The sequence below is a fragment of the Acomys minous genome (genome assembly GCF_964271855.1).
Source record: "Acomys minous genome assembly, chromosome: 6".
Taxonomy (NCBI): domain Eukaryota; kingdom Metazoa; phylum Chordata; class Mammalia; order Rodentia; family Muridae; genus Acomys; species Acomys minous.
Window position 1 is genome coordinate 113,410,309 of NC_140487.1, and position 23,867 is coordinate 113,434,175.

Sequence of the window (23,867 nt, forward strand, 5' to 3'; positions counted from 1 at the left end):
GTCAGCGGCTGTGCCCTGGCCATACCCCTGAGTTTAATCCCCTGGGATTAGGCAGGATGAAATGGAACCCACAAAGTTCCCCTCCCCCACTCCAGTCCTAGGAGACGTTGTGGGGAGGGCTACCTGCCGCTGTTTATTCAGCTTCGGCCATTCACTCCTCACCCCAGAACACTTGCTGAGCACCTGCTGTATACCTAACTCTCTTATAGGTTCTACAGAAATGACGGACCAGCCAGTGTTGACAACGCACCTACCATGTGGCAGGCACTCTGTGAGATAAAAGCTAAGAAGGGCCAGGGGTGTGGCTCACTCGGTGGAGTGCCCATCTAGAATGCAGAAATCCCCCATCTACATCACAGCAAACACGAAGCATGACAGGCTTCGAATGTCAGCCGGGCATTGTGGCGCATGCCTTTAAGCCCAGTACTCAGGGAGGCAGAGGCAGGCAGATCTCTGTAAGTTCGAGGCCAGCCTGGTCTACAAAGAGAGTCCAGGACAGCCAAGGCTACACAGAGAAACTCTGTCTCAAAACAAACAAAACAAAATGAATAGGAAAAAGTTTGATTGTCATTCCAGTACTTGGGGTGTTGGCAGAAAGGTCAGGAGTTCAAAGTCATCTTTGGCTACTGTTAATTGTCAAGAGACTCTAGAGTCACCTAGGAGACTGTAGTGCCTTTTGAATGCACCCACAGGGGATTATCATGATTAAGCTGAACTTGGAGGATCTGGGGACACCATTCCCAGGCTAGGCTTCTGGACTGGGTAAGATGGCAAAAGCATGGGACCAGCAGTGTGCATTCTTCTCGGTGTCTCCTGCCTGCAGGTTCAATGCAGCTGGCTGCTTCAGGCTCCTGGTGCCGTCACTTTCCCAACACGACAGGCTGTGTGCCTGGAACTGTGTTTCTCTGTGTAGCCCTGGCTGGCCTCAAACTCAGAGATCTGCCTGTCTCTGCCTCCAGAGTGCTGGGATTAAAGGCGTGCACCGTAGCCGCTGTCCCGGCCGTTGCCCCTCACCCCCACCACTGGGCAACACTTCCTTTATTAAATTGCTTTTGTCAGGATATTTTATTGAAGCAAAGGCAAAAGAAGCTAAGTCAACTACACAGTGAAGCAGCCTGGGCTACGTAAGACCCTGTCTCAGAAAACCAAAAATTAGAAAATTAATAATCAATAAAGCTCAGAAAGAAAGGCAGGCCCTGATGGGGGGCCTGACAGCAGCCGTTGCCCACGTTTCCCCCATTCACAAGCCAGAGAGATGTCTACAAGTCCAGAATAAAGTACCTACTGTGTGCCCAACACCACGTGAACCAAACAAATAAGGGCATCTCCATTTGCAGAGGAGAAAACAGGGTCAGTGGTAGGGAGGGGGTTTGAACCCAAAGCCACTGGCCTCAGAACTTGAACAGCAACAGGCTGGCAGTCACCTGAGAATCCACAAAGGCTGGAGGAGGTAGGAGCTAACGTTTACTGGAGGGACTGACTGCCTGTCCCCCACCTAGCCTCTCCTGCATCCTGTACTATCAACACAGTGCTGATGGTCCCACTTCACAGACTGAGAAATGGAGGCTCCGAGTCTCTCGGTCCCCACATGCACGTGTGTGTGCGCGCGCGCGCACGCACACACAAAATGCACAAATTAAAATGGGATGAAAATTGAGAAGAGTCACAGTGGCCCTCAGGCCTGCCTGTAATGTTGGGGATTCTGAGCATTTAATGGACAGAGTTGAAGGGACACTGGGGAAGATGGGTTTTCTAGAGGGATGCTGTGCCCAAGTTGAAAAAGGATAGATACGGTGACACACATCTGTAGCCCCATCATTCGGAAGGCTAGTGACTCGATGTACCCCCCCCTCAGCTAGCCACCTTCCAGGAAGAACAGAGATGCAGCTGGAGTCAGGTCCCTGTCAGCTCTCCCTGATGAGGCTGGGGAAGGTGTGGCAGGGACAGGGGCTCACAGCAGCCACTGTGCCATGAGGCCCTGCTGAAGGCCAGCTTTAGCTGCAGCGCCTAGGCGGAGACCTGGGACCTATCTCTCTCCCAAGTCCGATGTCTCTGATAGTCCCTTCTGGCCAGGGCATTATTCATTCACAGATGGGAGTAATTTAGGGCCGCCTTAAAGGGGTTCGGGAAGGGACACGCGCTAGTAAGAGTGGGCTGTGGGTAGATCCAAAAGGAACTTCCACAGACGGGGGTTGGGTGGGCGGTGGGGGTGAGCCAGACACTGGAGGGACAGAGCAAGCTCCGGGGCTTTAGCTGCTGGCTTCTCAGCAGGAAACAGACACAGGAGGACAAAGTCAAGGGAGAATATTGAGTCTGTAGGCCTCGGAGGGAACACTAGCCATCTGGGACGTCTCATCCTTAGCACAGCTGTAGACTGCCCTCCCTGGTCTGGAAAGTTCTCTGAAGTCCACCCAAGGACTCTATTTGTCCCCTTTCCACTTTCCCCTCAGCTCTGCCTGCCAGCCCCCCCCCCCATCCCAGGCCCAGTCAGGCATCACCTCCTAACATGGCACGAGTTTCTCTGCCCTTGGGCAGTCTGCGGCTGGAGAGGTCGGTGCAGCAGCCAGGAGGCCGAGAAGGCCTGCCAGGCCAACTGTGGGTGTTGGAAGAGGGCAGCCTGGCAGCCCAAGGGCAACACTGGGCCAGGCTGCAGGGGTGAACCTTGTCTCTGCGCCTCAAGTTGGATACCCTGGGGTGAGAAATCTCACCCCTCCTGTGCCTGGCAACTCCCTTGTGGAGTTAAGAGAGACTTGGAGCTGCCCTATAAAGATTCTGTCCATTTAACCAGTGGCAAAGGCTCAACTTGAACATGGGACAGGCAGTTGTGAAGGGTTGTGGGGCAGTAGCAGCTAATGCAGGGCAGTGGGCAGAGAGAATGGGAAGACAGAGAAGCGCTAGGCGACACATGCTCATATATACCTCGCACACTCGCACACACGTGTCACACACACGTGTCACACACACACACACACACACAGCCTCCCACTTGCCTGCTCACCTGAGGTTGAAATGGCTTTTCCTCCTGCACAATGCTCAAGGCAGAATTCAGCATCTAGATTGAGAAAATCACAGGCCCTGTCCCCTGGCCTGTCTGTCTCATTCACACTGGGAAGACACAACCTCCAGGCAGCGTGAGGCGCTTTCACGTCTAAGAGGACAGACGATTATGGGTGACCTCAGAGGGAAGGTCACCGGGAAGCCTGGCAAGTGTAGCTAGGCGAGGGAAGCAGCCAGGAAGTTCAGAAGCTAAGAGGCAGGATGCGCAGAATTTCAGTCAGGGACAGTGGCCAAGCCGACAGCAGGTGTCTGATGACAGAGAGGCCTGGAGTGGCCCCAAAGGAGTCAAAGCAGCACCTGGCTGTGCCTTCACTCACCATTGTCACCAGCCCTATTTCATAAGTGAGGGGTGGGCTGCCAGAGCTGGAATCGGAAAGTGCAGGGCTCACTCACCAGGACACCAGATAACCGGGACAACCCATGGGCTGCAGCCTAAGGCAAAGGATCACAGTGGAAGGAGGGACAGGCAGACCACGAGGGAGGTGGAAGGCCCAGGGCACCACTTTATAGATACACATCCTGCCCTGTGGGCCTGGAAACTGAGAGGGGAACAGGTTGAAGGTGACACACCAGCCATGCATTCCTTAAATGTGTCTCGGGCCCCTGCTTCTTCCCGTGCCATACCCAGAGCACCCACCCCAAGTGGCAGACATGGCAGTCCCATCCTAACATCAAAAGCCGAAAGGCACAGAAGGGGGTCCATGACCTTCCAGAGTCACACGGCACATTGGTGGGTCTTCTTCCCACTGGAGGTGATGATTAGAGGTGAGGGCGGTCTGCCAGGCTCGACGTAGATGCCAATGTTTTGAAATGGCACATCATTAAGAACATCAGCTGAGCCGGGCGTGGTGGCGCATGCCTGTAATCCCAGCAGGCGGATCACTGTGAGTTCGAGGCCAGCCTGGTCTACAAAGTGAATCCAGGATAGCCAAGGCTAATACAGAGAGACCTTGTCTCAAAATAAATAAATAAATAAATAAATAAAATAAATAAAAAATAAAAAGCACACCAACTGAGGCAAACACATCAAACACAGCTTCCGCGCCCTGCCCTGGCTAGCCCTGAGAGCGCAGTGCAGGCAGAGCGTGACGGTGCATGTCTTTCATGTAGGAACTTGGAGGCAGAGGCTATCCTGGTCTACATAACGAGTCTCAGGGTGGCCAGGCTTACTTTTACTTCTACTAACTCATTTAATCCTACGAGTAACCTGCAAGGCAAACAGTAAAGTTCCCCCATTCTGCAGATGGGAAAACAAGAGCGCACAGAGCGCTTAAGCGGCTTGCCCAGAGTCAAACAGCGAGTAAGCACATCAGACCCCAGTCTTCTATGTGGGTGTTTTTCTATTTTGGGGAGTCCTCTTGGGGTCCAAGGGTCAACTCCTAAAGGGGCACCCTGCCTGACTGGAAATGACCCTCCATTTGCTCTGCGCAATACATACGCAATAGGGACTGGATGACACCAGGTGACTCACTCTTCCCGAATCTCATTTGGCGTGCTTGTCTTGGGCTCCCAGGGGAGGGGGTTCCCCTTATCCCAGAGAGAGAGAGAGATGAGGTTACTCGCCTGAGGTCACTCCTAGTGGTCCCTGACCCAGCACCTGTGACCAGCTGGGCTGTAGAAATCCGCTGGGACTTGGGCAGGATGTTGACCCTGGATACACCCTACCTCTCCCACAATCCCCGGCGGCGGCGTCAGTCCATCCCCCTAGAGCTCTCTCAGGCAGCCTCTCCACCCCTAGCCTTGTCCTGGCTGTGTTCCCCCCCTCCCCGGGAGGACCTGGTTAGTCCCCCAAGACAACCTTGCGGGGAGGCCCAAGTAGGCGCTGCCTGCGGAAGCCACTCTGGGCGGGCCTGACATAAGCACAGTCGCTGATGGCACACGCAGGGAGCACGAAGCCGCTGGTGGTTGGCAGCCTGGACCCATAGCATCCTCTTTCCACATTCCTGTTGAGCCTGTGACCAGCTGTCAGGCTCCCAGCAACTAGGGTGTTTAAAGCTCTTAGCAGTGTGTGTGTTGGGGGGTGGGGGGCCGGAAGATAGGCTTGTGGCAGCTAATCAAGCCAGGCATGGTCTCTCAGGCCCTGTGTCCTAACACTTGGGCGCTGGAAGCAGGAAGACCAGGTCTTGCTACATCGTCAGTTCAGAGTCATCCTGGACTACATGAGCCCCTGACCCATGGTGGTGTGGTGGGACACTGAGTGCTCTTGCTGTTGCTGTAGGAATTGGAATTCAACAGGACAAGGGATGGTGAGGGAAAGCCACCCGTTGGGATAAGTGACAGCAAGTCAGCCAGCACAGTTCTGATTGGTGGAGGCTGTCTTTGCTCCCAGGGCACAGAGAAGCGAAGTAAACTCACCAAGGTCACACAGCAATTAATACAATGAAGAGAAAGTCTCCACAGGGCACTTACTATGTTCTTAAAGCTTTCTCTGCCATCACCCTAGGACCCAGTGTGGGCAAAAACCCCCGGGACCAAGTGTAGAAGAAGCTCATGGCTCACACAGCAAGCTGAGGGTGAGATGGGAGCTGTCAAGCTTGGTGGAGCGCTCTCATGAAATGCCACCCTAGCGGAGGGAGGGTCCTAGATAACAGGGCCACGCCACATGGGCTGGGATTGTGACATGGGATCCCTATGACAACAGAGTTCCCCAAGTTCAGCCTGGACTGGGCTCATCTCAGGCCACTTACTCAGCTCCTCCTGCCTTGAATGTGACCTGTCAAGGGGGAGGTAGTGCCCCCAGCCATGCCTCCCTCCCTGGTCTGCTCCGCTGTGCTCACTATTCCGCAGAAAGAGGAAGCCGCAGGGGCTACCTCAGGCATGCCTCCCCACCCCTAACACATGGGGGGATTGCTGCTCTATAAAGCTTCCAACATCAGGACCACATGGCAATGCGGTGACACCTGCTGTCGCATCTGGCTACTCTGAGTCCCTGCCCCTTCCCTACAGGGGAAGAAGCCTCCCTCTGTTCAGCTGCTGCGGGTGGGGTGACTAGCAGATGCTGGAACCTTCTCCATCTGGATGCCAAGGCACCGTGAGCATCAAGTGGGTAACAACAGCCTGTACAGTGAACTAGAAACCACCTACAGAAAAGCACGTGAGTCGGATGATGGTGTCTAGACCCAGACACAGCATGCCTGAAGCTCACCTCTGAACGGGAGCCAGTTCATTCTCCTATTGTTGACTTTGGCTTTTCTGTTGCTTGGAGCCCAGACGCTGCCCTCAGAACTCCAGTCCAGAGGGCTTCCCTCAGCCCCTCACACTGTAAACAATCACATCGGGTCATTCACGCTCAGCTGCTTGTTTCCACCAAGGGGAAGAAACGGTACAAGCAAGCTAACAGTGGGAAGACAGGAGTGGGACCTACACATGTGAATCCATGGCCCTGCGTGGTGGTGCATGGCTGTAATCCCAGTACTCTGGAGGCAGAGGCAGGAGGATTGCTCAGATTCAAGGTTAGCCTGGGCTACAAAGCAAGTTCTGGGCCAGCTAGGGTGAGACCTTGTCATGAGAGGCAGGGGGGAGGGGAAGGAGGGAAGGAGGGAGGGAGGGGGATGAGAGAAAGAGAGAGGAAGGAAGAGAGGGAGGAAAGGAAGGAAGGGGAAAAAAGAATTAGAGGGAAGCAGGGAGTGGTGACACACCTTTAATCCCAGCACTCAGGGAGGAAGAGGCAGGTGGACTGCTGTGAATTCGAGGCCAGCCTGGTTTACAAAGTGAGTCCAGTAATCCCAGCACTCAGGAGGCAGAGGCAGGTGGATCTCTGTGAGTTCGAGGCCAGCCTGGTTTACAAAGCGAGTCCAGGACAGCCAAGGCTACACGGAGAAACCCTGTCTTGAAAAACTAAAACCAAAACCAAAGAAACAGAGTCCAGGACAGCCAATGCTACAATGTCTCGAAGCCCAAGCCCAAAAAAGAGAGGGGGATTTCTAGCCAGCAATGCCCAGCATAGCTAGAAACACACACCTTCCCACAGCCTCTCATGGGCTCCATTTACCACTGTACACCAGGCCCTGTGCACCGTCAGCTGGGTCCACAGAGCCATATAATGCCCATCTTAGAGGAGAAAACAGAGACATGGAGGGGTGACATGACTTGTCCAAGGTCTCTGAGCTGAAAAGAGGTGGGAAGAGCCACATCCCAGATGTGCCCTTTGCCCCTGGTCACTGGGTAGCAGGGGTGGCGCTAGGCCATCGTCCCCCCGCCCGAGGCTGTTTGTTCCACCTGACAGCCTTCAAAGCAGTTAAAAAAGGTTAAAAGGAACAGACACGCGCAGTGTCCTGAGATCCTTGTCTGCTCCAGTGCCCAGGGACATTAGCAATACTCTCCCATAGACAGCTCACGGTTTTGTTGCCCAGCAGCCCTGGCACCTGAGCCTCAAATGACTGTCTGGGAGCTCTATTACCTCAGATGAAGTCGGCCCTGCACTCCTGAGACCCAGCTCATGTGAACTTCATACCCCCCGTGTCTCAGGGCTTTCTTCTGTGGCATCAAACAACAGGCCCTGGGCTGCTGTTTATCAGGCACCTACTGCCCACCAGGGGCTGACAGAATGGGTTCAAATCCCCTGTCAGTAGTAAGGCAGCTGGCAAGGAAGGGAACCTTGCTAAGGGGAAGCCGAGTCAAGGTGATACACAGAGACAGAAGAGAGAGAGAAGGAGGAAGGAAAGGAGGGAAGGAAGGAAGGAAGGAGGAAGGGAGGGAGGGAGGGAGGGAGGGAGGGTGGGAGGGAGGGTAGGTCAAAGAAGAGTTGACCAGAATCCATCTCCCAGGGTTGTACAGCACACACCACGACACTCACCAGGGCTGCCTGCACTCACACCTTCTGCAGGGAAAGAAACTGAAGCTAAGAGACAAAGGCGCAAGCCTGGGCATTGTAGAGTATGGAACTGTCTCTGGGCCCAGCCCATCTTTCCAGGCCAGGCTGGGGCCTCCTCCTGTCTCACTCCAAGACCTCAAAGCCCCTTGGGCTCTATCCCAGAAAACGTGAGCCCTAAACCGCCAACTCACTCTTGCCCTGTCTCCTCCATTAACTTCTGGCCCGTCACTGAAATCGCATTTACGTGAAGCCCACTAAAGCATGAGCACACACCCAGGGCGCACAGCTGGAGCCCACATGTAGGGTGGGGTGGGGGGCTCCCAACAAGCTTCCCCATCTTGGCTCGTCTGGTAGTCTTCCCAGCACTGGGTGTGGGTGAAGGGGGATCTTGGTCCTGGAGGCGGTTGACCTGGGGCGCCATGCTATACCCACCCCATCCTGCCACAGGGCGTGCCCACTCTACGGCTCAGTCCTAGGATATATGTGGAAAGTGCTTGCCGGGTGTTGTTATTTACTTACTTTTGCAGTGTTGGAATGAAGCCGAGGGCCTAGCCCGTGACAGGCAAACACTCTTATCACTGAGCTATACCACGTGTGCTTTGAGGTAGGTCCTCGTATGGTCATCCTCACTTTAGGGTACACAGAGACGCAAAGAGACCTGTCTAAAGTCACAGAGCATCGGAGCAGCGGAGCTAGGTCTACACTGGCCAACTCCAAGGCTAAGCAGTTTGCTGTTACATTGAGGTGAACCAGCCGAGGCAACAAGGGCCGACTAAGGGACAGCCCGAGGTTTTCAGGTTTTTCTCCAGAAGGAGCTTAAAGTCCAAAGAGGTTATGTGACCCTCACAAAGTCACGCAGCCAGCACGTTGAAGAACGGGGACAAGTATCTGGGATGGGGGGTGGGGGTGGAGGGCGGGGATGAAGGAATCCTAAGGAAAGACTGAGTGAACAGGAGGCAGCCCCTGAAAAGGCCCAGCCAGGGGCTATGAAGAAATTGTGAGTGATCCAGGGTGAGTCACGGCTGGGGAGGAATGAGTGAGGAAGCTGATTGTGTGTGTGTGTGTGTGTGTGTGTGTGTGTGTGTGTGTGTGTGTGTGTATCTATGTGGGGTTTGGGGGCTGTATGTTTGGTTTTGTTTTTCTGAGATGGAGCCTTGAACTCCTTTTTCCCTCCTCCTCTTATTCTTTTTTTTTTTTAAGATTTATTTATTATGTATTTTATTATCATTTAATATATATACAATGATTCATGTGTGCCTGCATTCCAGAAGAGGACACCAGGACTCATTGTAAGATGGTTGTGAGCCACCATGTGGTTGCTGGGGATTGAACTCAGGACCTCTGGAAGAACAGCCAGTGCTCTTAACCTCTGAGCCACCTCTCCAGCCCCCTCCTCTTATTCTTATTCTTTATACTTGCCCTATATAGCCCTGGCTATCCTGGAATTCACTATGCAAAAAGGCTGGCCTTAAACTCACAGGGACTGCCACTGTGGTCTTGAACTCCTAGCTCTCCTGCCTCGGCCTCTCAGTGCTGGGATGACAGATGTGTACCACGGTCCTCGGTTCCGCCTTCATTCGCTCCTGCTCTTTTCTGCTGTTGTTGCTTTGTTTGTAATGTTTCTAATGTTTCAAATTCGAGGCACAGCTCAGTGGTGGAGCGCTGGCCCCGGGTTCCATCCCGGGCACTACAAAAAACCAATTAAATAAATAAAGGCGCAGAGGTCCGTCTCTTCTAGACCGACAGAGTCCAGGGCTGGTGGGCTCCAGGGTGTCTGTGACCAGCTTGTGACTCTGTTTTGGAGGTCAAGCCTACACTGTGCTCTGGGTATAGCTGGGCAGGCCAGGGCCTGCACACCTTGATCAACAGTGAACGGAAGGGCACGGAGGATGTGGCTCGGTTGGCAGAGGGCTCCCCGACAACTGTGGAGCAGGCTACTGAGAGGAAACAGAAGCTTGCACCACGTGGAGCTGGGCCTTTGTGTGTGAGAGTCGGGGGTGGGGGGAGGCCACGCGAAAGCCAGACTGAATTCTTGCCTCTCCTTTTGCACCAAGATGCCCATATACCCAGACATGTACCCGTTATCCCTGGACCATCACAATGGATGCCCTTAGCTGGGAATGGGCAGCCTAGACAACATCAAAGATACGAGAGGTCACGGGAGGGAGGAAGGGGGACCCACACAGTCACCCCACATGTACCCTACGGGACAAGGGAGGATTCTGACCTGGGTGGATATCCCCCTGCCTCCAGGCTCCTCCCTGGGATGAGAGAGTGAGGCTCAGGCCTGGGCTATCAGGCCTGGAGAGGAAACCGTGGACCAGGTCACTATTGGTGCTGAAGACAGGAGAGAAGCCTACTCCTTCACCCCAAAACCCAGTACTCCTAAAATAGGTGAGGCCAGTGATAGCTTTGGGCGTCTGGGACAGGGTCTCATTGCCATCGTGTACAGCAGGCGAGCTGGCGTGTGAGCCGTCCAAGGACTCTTCTGTTCTGGCCTCTTATGTCCCTGTAGGAGTGCTGGAGTCACAGATGAAATCTACCGCCTCCAGCTCTACATGGGTTCCGGGGAGGTTTGCACTTCCTTATGAGGCTGACATACGCGTCTCACATGGCCAGCAATTCCACCCCAAGTACTTCCTCGAAGCAATGAAAGTCTTTCTGCATAAAGATTCCTACAAGAGCGTTCCGAGGAGGCTTGTTTGTAACAGCCCAGCTGGAAGGTTGAAACACCTGATAGCGAGCGAATGCGTCCCCAACGATGGGCTATTACCACCTGGACCAAACTCACAGTAGACAAAGAGGCTTCTGACCCAGCAGGCGGGAATGCAGCTCAGGAACATAAAAGGGCGGGAGAGTTCACACTTAGCATGTACAAGGCGGAGGGGAGGGAGGGAAGGAGGGAAGGAGAGAGATTCCTATCACAGACAAGAGAATCGCAACAACGAGGAAATGTTAAACCTTTATGTAAATAAATGTTAAATGTAGATTAAACGCACACATTGCTAAACCTAGAACCTACCAACGCTCACATAAGGAGACATAAAGAGCCTAAATAAAGAAACGGAGACCACAGTGAAAAAAAACTTTCCACAAAGAAAACGAAGGGCGAAGATGACCTCATCAGTAAATGCTACCCAATGTCATGACTTAACTCGAACTTTGGCAGAGAGAGAGAGAGTAAAACATCACCATCTAGTATGATGACCATGGTCACCTGTGCAAAGAATACACACTCAGCAAACCAGCCAGGTCCTCGGCCAGGGAGGTCCTAGGAGCACAAGTTCAGAGGCTTTTCATGGGAAAGTCTTTTATATGATGAATGACATTAACAGATTAAACAAGAAAAGCCATATAATTATCTCAAGCATCTCAAAATAATTTTAAAAGCATTTAATGCACTCCAAACACAAATTAAGATTCTTTTTAAAAGCTCCCAGTAGGGGCTGGGGATGTAGCTCAGTTGCTAGAGTGCTTGCCTAGCATGTACAGGGCCCTGGGTCCCATGCCAACACATCAGACAGGTGCTCACTGTGGTCCCAGCACTTGGGAGGGGAGGACAGGAAGGGGGAGGGCAGGAAGACCAGAGTTTCAAGGTCACACATGCAGTTCAAGACACCTAGTACAACCACTATATGTACACATCTGTGTACGTGTGCCCGCACATGTGTGTGCGCGTGCGTGTGTGCATGCACATGTGAGTGTGGAGAGGCACACGCATCCCATAATGAGTATGTGAAGGTCAGAGGACAATTATCAAAAGTTGATCCCCCCGCCTTCCACCATGTGGGTCCCAAGAACTGAACACGTGTCTTCATTCAGGCTTGAGGCCAAACGCCTTGATCTAGTAAGCCTTCTCACACACCTCAACCTTTCTCTCTCGAGACAGGGTCTCTCGCTGGAGCCTGGGATCACATGGGTCGGCTGGCCGGCAAGCTCCAGAATCACCCTGGCCCTAGCTTCGCAACACTGGGATTACACGGCTCTATCACCAAGCCCCTCTTTCTGTCCAGGCCCTGGGGTTGAAGTCAGGACCGTATACTTGAGCAGCGAGCATTTTACCACCCGACACGTCTCCTCAGCCCCGTGCTTATCACGATTTCTTTCCACATCAGCAGAAATCTGAGAACTAAAGGCAACAAGCGTGAATAGAGGCTGGGGGCACAGCTCCAGGGAGGAGTGCTTGCTAGCTTGAGGCTTGGGATTCCATCCCTAGCACTAGATAAAAAAAAAAAATTCATTAAATATTGTGAAATAGTCATCCACAGGAGGTATTATACAGCAGTGAAGAAGTGAGTCACAGATATATGCAAAAATATGGCTGAGCCTCAGCAATGGAAGATGAGAGAGAACTGTTAGAATTTACATACATACAGCATGACGCTCTTTCATCAAGTTAAATGTGTATTTTGTATATGCATCTACACATACATATGATTCTAAATGCTAATTCCAAAGCCGAAGTGGATCATGGGAGAAAGCTCACTGAGTAAGATGCCCATTGCACAGCATGAGGGCCTGAGCTCAGATTCCCAGAACCCTCTGGAAAGCAAGCCGACCAACAACCAACCAACCACAGAAATGATAGTGGGGAGGACACAGAGACAGGAAATTTCCTGAGGCTCACTGGCCAGCCAGTCTATGAGCTATAAGGTCAGTGAGAATCCTCTTGCAAAGAGGAAAGGTGTAGAGCAATTGAGGAAGACACCCGAGGCTGACCTCCACATGTGTGCATACACATGTGTGCATGCCCACATACATGCATACACCCACACTAAGTACACATACATGCATGCATACATACATACAGACAGACAGACAGACAGATGTGTGAGGAATAAGAAGCCACATGCACAGTGTCTGCCTCTGTATAATATTGATACTAATAAATAACAACAAAGATCAATGGTCTGGCCGTGGTGGTGCATGCCTTTAATCCCAGTGTGTGAAGACATTGAGACTGTCTAAATAAATGTCACAGCACACACCTACAGTCCTAGCACTGGAAAAGGTAGAAGCAGGAGGATCAGGACATCAAGGTTAGCCTCAGCTACATAGCGAGTTAGAGGCTAACCTGGGCTATGAGACACTGTCTCAAAACCTAGGGCTGGTTCAGCAGCCTACAGTTGAGAGACTTTTTTTTTCCCCCAAAGGAGTTTGGAGTCAACAGAGAATTTGGATTTTTAAAGAGACTGGATATTTTTAAAGAGGTAACTTCTTTAATCCCAGCTCTCAGGAGACAGAGGCAGGTGGATCTCTGTGAGTTCAAGGCCAACTTGGTCTACAAAGCACATCCAGGACAGTGAAGTCTAGAGAAATCCTGTAAGGGGGCATGGGGATTTTAAGGTGTTTGAATTTGTAAGACTGTAAGACTTCACTCGAGAGGCAGAGGCAAGTGGATCACTGTGAATCCGAGGCCAGCCTGGTCTACAAAGTGAGTCCAGGACAGCCAAGGCTAACACAGAGAGACCCTGTCTCGAATAACCAACAAATAAATAAAATGTTTTATACTGTGATGTCTATATTGATTTGTAATCTTTGGGATGAACAAGAAAGGAAAGGCTGTGGCTTAACAATTATGTGTCTATGTGTCAAGTTGACAAGAAATCAGCTGTCCTGACTAGTTTTATGTCAACTTGACATAAGCTAGAGTCATCAAAAAGGAAGGAGTCTCAGTTGAGAAAATGCCTCTATGGGCAAACCTGTAGGGCATTAGGGCTTTCTTGCTTTCTTTCTTTTTTGGTTTTCCCAGACAGGGTTTCTCTGTAGACCAGGCTGGCCTCCAACTCACAGAGTTCTGCCTGCCTCTGCCTCCCTGACAGGCCATTTTCTTAATTAGTGATTGATGGAGGAGGGCCCAGCCCATTGTGGGTGATGCCAACCCTGGGCTGATGGTCTTGGGTTCTATAAGAAAGTAGGCCAGGAAGAGGTAGCACACAATTTTAATCCCAGCACTTGAGAGGCAGAGGCAGGCAGATCTCTGTGAGTTCGAGGCCAGCCCAGACTACAAAGTGGGTTCCAGGACAGCCAAGGTTATACAAAGAAACCCTGTCTTGAAAAAATAAAAATAAAAAAGGAAGGAAGGGAGGGAGGGAGACTGGAAGGAAAGAAAGAAAAAGAAAGAGAAAAAAAGAAAGAAAGCAGGCTGCGCAAGCCTTAGGAGCAAGCCGGTAAGCAGCACCCCTCCATGGCTTCTGCATCAGCTCCCCCCTCCAGGTTCCTGCCCTGTTTGCGTTCCTGCCCTGACTTCCTTCGATTATGAACAGTGACATGGAAGTGTAAGCCAAATAAACCCTGTCCTCCCGGGGCTGCCTTGGTCCCGGTGTTTTATCACAGCACTAGCTACCTTAACTAAGGCATGGATTTATCTACATAGGCAACTCAGTTACGGAGCAGTGATAAGAGTGCTCGGAGACAGGTTGGCACTCACCCACAGGTAGATCCCAGTCCATAAAAATACAGTGACGAGACCCTCAGCAAACATCTGCACCATGCCAGGCGCACATAAGAAATGCTGCTCACCCTGGCTCAGAGAGGCCCAAGCAATCTTAGGAATTACGAACCATGTTGTTCTCACTCTTTCTGGGGCTCAGTGGAGCCACCACGCAGATCCCAGGCTAGATCACTACATCCCCTATGCCTATAGGCGCACGCTCCACCTACCGAACAAGGAAAGGCCATAAGACAGCACCCCCTGCCCCACCCGTTTCGGGGCTGGAGAGATGGCTCAGTGGTTAAGAGCACTGACTGCTCTTCCAGAGGTCCTGAGTTCAATTCCCAGCAACCACATGGTGGCTCACAACCATCTATAATGTGATCTGATGGCCTCTTCTGGCCTGGCAGGGGTACAAGCAGGCAGAGCACTGTATACATAATAAATAAATCTTTAAAAAAAAAAAAAGAGTTCCTGTTTCAGCCGGAAAGGCAGTGTGGGAAAAGACTGTTAGGTGGGAAGAGGCTTAGATTTAGTCCTGTCTCTCCTTGCTCGAGGACCATTTCTCTCCCTGGGCTTTGCTGTCCTGTCTGTACCCGAAGGGAGCAGGAAAACTGAGCCACCAAAGCTGTTCTGTTTTTAAGCAGCCACCAACAGGAGGCCACTCATCTCTGCAGTGGCCTGGCAGGTCCTGTCCATTCGACATTCATCTGGACCAAAGGCCGGATGTCCCAGATCCTACCTACCCCACTTTCTGACATCACCCCTAAGCTCCAACAACCCTCTGACCTCGGTGCCAATTTCTCTTCAGTTTTATTTTTCACACACACCCCCTTCCTTTTGCTCTGTTTTATTTCTGAGTTGTTTTCGGAGAGAAGGTCACATATAACCTAAATTGGCCTGGCATGTACTACACAGCTGAGGATGCCCTTGAACGTCTGACCTTCTGGCCTTCACCTTCCAATGCTGGGATTACAGGCCTGTGTCACTATGCTTGGTTTGTTCTCTTCTTACGGTTTAGGGTTTCCCCTTCTTTGTACTAGTCTTTGTGTAGTTCCTTCTCTCTCGCCCTCCAGCTCAGAGACTACCACCTCCAGAGTCCCAGTCCCCTTCCCTCAGAGTCACCAGCCCAGGGAGTCCTTGAATCCTTCAGAAGCCTGTTCCTTGTCTTCCCCGCTCCTATTGGAAACAAACTATTAACTTCTGCTCTCTTAGTCGGCCAGTGGTGGCACATGCCTTTAATCCCAGCACTTGGGAGGCAGAGGCAGGTGGATCTCTGTGAGTTCGGGGCCAGCCTGGTCTACAGAGAAAGCCCAGGACAGCCAGGGCTACACAGAGAAACCCTGTCTTGGAAACAAAACAAAACAAAACTTCTGCTGTCTTTCCCCAGGCAATGGAGCTCAGGCAGAGCCAGGCACTACTCTGGCTCCTGAACCGGTCCTGTCTCTAGGATAAGAGCATCCTTCTGTGGGGTCCTTTTCTGTTCATCCTGCCACAGACTGGTAACCTGGCCTGCCTTGAGCTTCCTCCACCTGAAGCACTGGTTTTGTGTGGGTTGTGGAGCCTGGTCAACCTCCCCAATAGGGGAACGGCCACATTTGCTGGGAACAAATATACTGCCCCAAGGCCTTGCCGGCAGCGGGCTAAAGGAAACTCTGCTCGCCTGGCGGAGTGCTTACCTAGAGCACACAAGGCCCATCTGCGGAACTGCATAAGCCAGGCGTGATGGTGAAGTGGAGGGAAGAGGATCAGGAGTTCCAGCCAGCTGTATCATGAGTTTGAGGCCAGTCTATGTCAGAGATCCCGTCGCAAACAAACAAACAAACCCAAAAAACAACAACAACACTAGGGGAGCTGGAGAGATGGCCCAGTGGTTAAGAGCTCTGTCTGCTCTTCCAAAGGGCCCAGGTTCAATTCCCAGGACCACATGGTTGCCCACAACTGTCTGTAGTTCCAGTTCCAGGAGAATCCAGCATCCTATTCTGGCCTCTGCGGGCACCAGGCATACAAGTGGTACACAGACACAGATGCAGGCAAAACACCCATATGTAAAAAAAAAAAAAAGGATTTAAAGAGAAGTAAAATACTATATAAAAATGTTTGTTGGATGGCTACTAAGTAAAGGTCCTGTAGCATCCTTCTATCTTCCCTGCCTCCTGACTCTCTCTCCCTTCTCTGCACTCAGAGGTACCAGAATACTGGCACCCACGGAGGGGCCGTTGAAATGCCACTCCAGCAGGAATCTCTTGGGACAAGGGTGCCTTGCTTCCTCCACCCGGAGCCACACTCCAAGCAGAGAGGGGCAAAGCCCTACCTAGCAGGGCTGCCTCTGTCCCAGGCAGCATCTGGCCCTAAGCTGCTACAGCCACTGGAACTGGCATTTTCCCTGGAGTCTACCCCGGGTAGCTGGAATCTGCTACAGGACAGCAGAGGCTGGCAGAGGTCTGCACTGTGAGCCCTGCTTGGCCAAGAGCCGCCGCGGGGAAGCACTTGGTTATTCAGATGGGGTAGCTGCCCGTGTGGGGAAAGGGCGCACTTCCCCCACCACAGGGAAACAGGGCAGCCAGCCCGGCACAGCCTGGGAGGAGGAAATCGGAGAGCAAAACTCTTGCATAAGTCACTGCAGGGAGATTCCCTCAGCCCAGGAAGACTCTAGAAGGGAGAGACAGAAACTCTGTAGAATCCGGCCCAAGGCCAGAGCCCTGGCTGGAGGCTTGGCCAGTGCTGCCACCCAGACTCCTGAGCTTGCTGCGGCCTCCCCCTGACCTGGAGACACCAGGATTGCTCTATGGGTCTCCACCCTTTTTACCAGGAACCACAGGGGGCAGATAAACTCAGCAAGTCAGCTCTGGGGCAGGGGGTGGCTACATGACTCCCTGGGGTGTTATGTAGTCTAATCTTTCTGCTTGCTCAACTCCTGTCCCCTCGTGCCCCCCCCAGGACCCCCTCCCCCCGCGCCCCACCATCGCCCAAGTCTGGCTCCAGAAGGAGCAATAGGCCCAACCAATAGGTTCAGGCACTCAGCCCACAGAGATTTCTCCAATGGCTCTGAGAGAGGCCAGCCCAGAATCCAGATCCAGGCTGCTGGTCAATTTTGGATTAACATTTCAGGAGCGGCCTGACCTTGCATGGACCCCTCCCCTACCTCTGTGCACCGTCACCTTTGAGGAATGGGGTTCCATAAGCTACTTCTTGGAGACTTTTGAAGCTAACAGAGAAAAGACGGGTAACAAGCCCTCTTAGCAGCCCGTGGGGGACTGTGTGAATGACAGTTCTCAGCAGTCCCCCTAATAAGCAGATTAAGGATTCCCAGGTTGAGAGCTCAGCACCAAATATTCTCAAGGGAAACATAGTGTCTCTTCCCCAAAGTCAAGCCCACCCAGACTGATACAAACTAACCCAGGAAACAAGCAGAAAGAATCCAGGCTCTGGGTTCGAATCCCAGCACCACCATCCGGCAGCTCTGTAACCCTGGTGTCAGGGTTCCTGTTTCTGTGTGACACACACAGCATGGCTTCCCTCCCATCTGGAAACTGTGAGACCTTCCTTCTCTAGATTAAGAGAGATGGCAGTCTGTGCACTGTCAATTCTGGGCGGTGTCAGAACTGGGTGGTGTCAGGGAACTCAGGAACTGACGCATTGAGTCAGCCTCACATGGGCTAAGGTGACAGGTCAGTTGCCTTCCCTAACAATGTCTCTGGACCCAGCCTCCAGGAAAATAGACAAGAAGCCTCAAGGAAGCTAAGATACTATTTCCCCCATCCCACCCCCCATGCATTACACAGAGCCCTGCCTATGCTCTTACATGGTCCTGCCTGCCCCAAGCCAGCCCAGTGAGGTGCCAGGAAGCCAGCTGGAAGCTTCCAGAATCCTCCAGACATCTGCCACAGCCTAACAGCTGGAGGGCACACTCAGACCTACTACTAGTCACTCACCATCTACTGGCCAAGTCCCCATGTGTGAGCAGAAATAGTGACAGCAGCAGGAACCACCCCCACCTCCCCAAGCCCAGCACTAAGTTACTGCACCTACCACACGCCACAGCGGGACAGTGAGTCAGGACCGTTCTCTTCTGAAAGCGTTCCCAGTTTGCAGACGGTCCCCCGTCTGCCAGCTTCTTCTACCCAGGGCACCCGTGCTGCCTGTTCCTGGGCGATGGTCACAAGATCCACCATGTGCCCTGCCCCGGGCTGGGTGAGTGTTTTCTTGGAAAAGTTTCACAGTCCGGGGCAGCAAGAGTGCTCACCTTGCACCTTCATGCTCTTATGCTCGAACTCTTGAGTCTGGAGCAGGGACTGGGCGGCAGGGGAACTGCGTGGGGGAGGGGCTTAGCCTTAGGGAGAGTAGCTTTTGTTCTCCTCCACAGCACCAGTCTGACCTGGAGAATATGCGCTGGACCTCTCTGAGCCGGGGTCGCAAGAAGTAAATCAATCCGCGACAGGCTTAGAACAAAGCTGGGCTGGAGATAATACCGTATTTTTAAATGAACTTACATGGACGTATGCATCAATTACTCCTCTCCAGACCTACGGTGGAGTTAATCAATATAGAAGCCGAGGGCAGATGTCATGCAAGGTCACTTTAAAAAAAAAATTAATCTCTGTGGAGTTTCATTCTTCAAATATTTATTCATCTAACAAGTACGTATGACGTCCCTGCCAGGCACAGGGAGCAGGTACACGTGAATTCAGCAAGTGATCCCTGGGACCTACTATTTATTTTTATTTATTTTCAGTTTGACAAACCAGGGTCTTGCTCCATCTCCCAGGTCTGTCTGAACTCTCCTCCACCTTCCTGGCTCTACATTGCAGTGAACAGGTGGAGGCTGTGGAGAGCCTATGTCGTGGATGGAGCAAGGGAGACCACAGCGGAGTGAGGGGAAAAGGTGGCCAGGAGTGGTTCAGGTGGTCCTCAGGCCACAGACCTGGAGGGCTATGGGGAAGCCTGGCAGGTGTGCTGCCTGGAAGTGTGGGGGGCCCTGGATCCCAGTGTTTTCTGTGAGGCCCTGCCCTTCCTGGGGTTCACGTGCTCAGCCAGGCACCTGTGTGAGATCAGATCACCAGGCTCAAAATCTCTAACCAAGCCTATAGTAAAGGGACCACAGGCCTGGAGAGCACCCAGCAGGGAGGCTGGGCAGGAAAGGACAGAGCTGAAAGAGCTGGGGACTCACTTGATAAGGCTTTTAGCTGGGCCTCCTGACTTAAAATTGAGGGTGGCTTTTGTCATCCATCCAATCCCCAGCAAGCTGCATTGCCTCTCTGAGCCTCAGTTTCCCCTCTTGATAAATAAAGACATTACTTTCAGGCATGACCAACCTTTTCACAGTGTGACAAGACATTGCTATCTAAAAAAATTCACACTCAAAAGCCACACAATTTTGAAAATTATTATTATTATTATTATTATTATTATTTTGAGATAGGGTTTCTCTGTGTAGCCTTGGCTGTCCTAGACTCGCTTTGTAGACCAGGCTGGCCTCGAAGTCACAGAGATCCACCTACCTCTGCCTCTGCCTCTCCAACTACTGGGATTACAGGCCTGTGCCACTTTTTTTTTTCTTTTCTTTCTTTTTCTTTTTTTTTTCTTTTTTCTTTTTCTTTTTTTTTTTTTTTGAGACAGGGTTTCTCTGTGTACCTTTGTCTGTCCTGGATTAACTATGTATACCAGGCTAGCCTTGAACTCACAGCAATCCTCCTGCCTCTTTTCTTAGTTGTCCTAAGCCGTATGCCCCAAGAAGTTTGTGAGCTTCTTGGAGATTGGACATGCCTGTAAGGTCGTCTGAGCTCATAAATAAGAAATGGCTTTAATGCCCAGCATAGTGGCACTCCTTTAATGCCAGTACTCAGGAGGCAGAGGCAGGCAGATCTGTGAGTTCAAGGCTAGCCTGGTCTACATAGAGAGTTCCAGGTCAGCCAGAGATACATAGTGAGACCCTGGAGAGAGGGGGGGGGTTGTTTTTTAACACTTAAAGAGCCTGGAAACTGAGGCTAAGGGTTTGAGTGACAAATCCATGTCATGTGGTGGATTGAAATAAACCTGGGATTTGTCCATACAGGCAACAGGGCAGGCCTAACCCCCACTCCTCTTAAATCAATACTCTTGAACCCTACCCAACCCCAAGTTTGAAGAACAATCAGAACACTCCCTCTGTGACCTCTGGTCCACCATACTCACTCTCTTTTTTCTTTATCTTTTTCTTTTTTCGAGGCAGGGTGTCTCTGTGTAGCCCTGGCTGTCCTGGAATTGCACGTGTGTGCCACCGTGCCCAGCTCATACACCCTCTCTTAAGCCTCAATTTCCCTTTTGCAGGGGTCCCCTTGTGGGTCCAGGGAGGGGCCTGGACTGGACTGGACCTTTGTGACGGAGCACATGCTTAGAACACGTGAGCCCTTGGGTTCCACTGCCAGCTCTGCCAATGGTAGCACACTCTCCACTCCCCCTTGCAAAAGAATGTCACTTCCTTAGTGACACTGGTGACCCAGGAAGCTCTAACATGGAGCCTGGCTGTCTCAGGACTGACTGGGAAGCAAGCAAGAGACTCGAAGCCGGGCGTGGTGGCGCACGCCTTTAATCCCAGCACTCGGGAGGCAGATGCGGGCGGATCGCTGTGAGTTCGAGGCCAGCCTGGTCTACAAAGTGAGTCCAGGACAGCCAAGGCTAACACAGAGAGACCCTGTCTCGAAAAAAAAAAAAAAGAGAGAGAGAGAGACTCGAGCTACACACTTGCCTTGAGTCAGTTTTGGGCTAGGGTACTAGGCTACTCTAATAATCAATCGCATGGATATACATAAACAAGGCTAGCAGAAGCCGGACGGTGGTGGCACATGCCTTTAATCCCAGCACTCGGGAGGCAAAGGTAGGTGGATCTCTGTGAGTTCGAGACCAGCCTGGTCTACAAAGCAAGTCCAGGACAGCCAAGGCTACACAGAGAAACCCTGTCTCGAAAAAACAAAACAAAACAAAACAAAAAAAGGCTAGCAGAGCAGCGGGTGGATGCACTGGGTGTTCCTCTGTCACTATTATTGCTACTTCTGTTCCTGCTATTTGGGAAGGGAGGGGAGCCTTCAGCTCTTTCCAGGAAGGCTCGAAACAGCCCCTTCGTTACTCCTCTGACTTAAGCCAGGGCAGCTGCTAGGCCCACAAACCAGAATTCTTCTTCAGGCTAAAGGTGAGGGCCTGCTGTGGCCCCATGAAAGGTCTTATATAACACCAGAAGCCAATTTGGGCAGTCTACCTGGGAATCCTTCCAGTGCTCTGACAGAAGAGCACCATGACACTGAACCCATGCCACCTGGACCTACCCCACTTCCCACTCCTGGTCCACGGCATTGCTAAATTAATCTGGTTCTGGGCTGTCTTTTCCACCTGTGTACCAGCTCTCATGGTTGATTAATGATGTCTGACACAGGTGCAGGATAGGGGAGTGGCAGCATGCATGCCAGCTTCGTGTCACCAGGGGACTAGGAAAGCCCTACGGCCCTGTCTCATTTGCATGAATGATGACTTTCAGGAAACATACTAGAAACTGGCAACAAGCGGACAAAAACACAGCGACTCAGCGGGATTCAAATCCGTGCCCTCTGATGCTAAGGATGACTCCTCTTAGGACTACACTGGCCTTCTGGACCAGAAAGGGGTGTAGCCAGACTGAAATTCTTTTGTCTGGGAGAGCAGATGCTGCTGCAAAACTAAGTCCAGCTGGGGCTGGGTCTCCTCCCTTTGGGGACCCCAAGCCTGTGTTACAAACCGCAGAGACAGATGGTTCAACTGAAAATAGTGTGAACAGACAAGTGTCCTGGGGTGGTACAGAAACTTTGTGTGGGTTTTTTGTTTTTTGGATTTTTTGGTTTTGTTTTGTTTTGTGAGACAAGGTTTCTCGTTGTAGCCTTGGCTGTAACTGTGTGACTTTTAGAAAGGTACTAACTCTGAGACAAAATAGTAAATTAAATACAATAAAGACATTCAAGTAACTAGCCCAGCTTCTGGCCCAGAATAAGCCCTTACAATTAGGCTTAAGGATGGATCAAAGCACAAGATGATATTATTTCCAAAAGATGCAGTTTGGAAGATAAGGGCTTGAACAAGCTGCAAAACGAAGCACACGATAGCCATGCTCGCCAGAAACTGAGTTACTGAACTTTCTTATTTCAGCATAAAATAGGGACAGACTCTTCAAGCAAGGTGGCTCGTGCCACTTGTGGGTCACGGAAGGAAGCAATGACAAGGAGAGATGTCTAATTCCCGTTTCCCAGTGAGGGGAATTTGTGTCTCACTATTCAGGGCTGTCACAGGACCAAATGAATGAGTCATCAGCAGTTAGAGACTTGGGGAAAGAGGGAGTGTAGGTTACTGGAGACTGAACCCAGGGACTCATGTATGCTATGGGAGCCTCTATCACTGTGCTAAGTTCTGGCACTTAGGCACTCACCTATTGCCTGGGCAAGTCTTGAACTTATCCTCCTGCCTCAGCTCCTAAGTAAAAAATAGGACTACGTCAGGCCTCCTTTCTTTTCTATTCTATTTTTTTTCTTTTTTCTAACAGATTCATGTACGACAGGTTGGCCTCAAACTTAATACATAACTAAGGATGACCCTGAACTTCCGTGCGCTGGGCTCGCCCTGCTGCCCTGCCGTGATTATGGAGAATTGGGGATGGCCTTCAAGCATTGTAATCAAACATTCTAACACCTGAGACACACCCCCAGCCTGATGGAGGCTTAGTGAGTGGAGGAAACAGGCAATGCCCCAATGGGCATACCTAGAAGGAAGGAGTTGGGGAAAGGGAGAGGGATTCAAGAGAGCCTTGACTTAGCACCAAAGGTGTGGTTCAGTCTCAGGCAGAAGTCACGTAAGTCCCTCTGGGGTAGGGTAGGAGGAGATGAACTTGGCCTATGCAGCCAGCTGGATAAGGAGATTCTGGGGGTGGGGGGGAAGAGTTTCATCTAGGACACCTGCTGTGTCACTGACAAAGGCTGCTAGGGTGGAACTCAGCAGCTGGGGACTGACCTAGCAAAAATCAGGTTCTGGGTCCTATTCCCTGTCTTGTGATGATGATGATAAATCTACTGGATAGATCTTTATAAAGGTCACACCTAGGATTTTCCAAATGAAAGCAACTCGCTCTGGCACTTGAAGACTTCCAAAGGTACATGAAAACGCTGGCAGTGGTCTGCCCAGGATTCTACTGACCACTAGGTGAAGGACACAACTTCCACCCAAATATCCCAGAGGATCAGGCCAAGACTCAGACATAAGCCCAGGTGAGGTTGATGTAATTTACAGTTATCTGGCAAGCTGAGGCAGAAGGACTGCCCAAAGTGTGTGGCCAGCCTGAGCAATATAGTGAGACCCTGTGTCAAAAAAACCAAACCAGAAAAATAGCAAAAGCCTGGGATTGTGTGTCGGGGTGGGTGGGTGTGGCTGGGGGCCCACAGCAGGGTCTTAATACACAGAAACTACTTTCCATACCCTTCCACACCTGGGAGGGGCTCTACCCAGAGCTCAGAACACCTGAGGCTGTTCAGCAGCAAGAGTGGAGGATGGGGCGGGTGTACGTAAGTGTGA

The 23,867-nt window shown here is 51.6% G+C and overlaps 1 protein-coding gene across 4 annotated transcripts in view; it reads right to left on the reverse strand.

Annotated features, from left to right (window-relative positions):
- The window catches only part of ALPL (alkaline phosphatase, biomineralization associated), a 55,804-nt gene that overhangs the window by 26,611 nt on the left and 5,326 nt on the right, over nt 1-23,867 (reverse strand). Inside the window, exon 1 of one of the 4 annotated variants that reach the window (XM_084787927.1) lies at nt 18,336-18,578. The exons of 1 other annotated variant lie outside the window; for it this stretch is intronic. The gene's annotated coding sequence lies outside the window, so the exon portion shown is untranslated. Of the gene's footprint in view, nt 1-2,998; nt 3,094-5,466; nt 5,585-18,335; nt 18,579-23,867 lie in introns of those variants that run through there. 2 more of the 4 variants (XM_084787929.1, XM_084787930.1) reach the window with 2 other exon arrangements.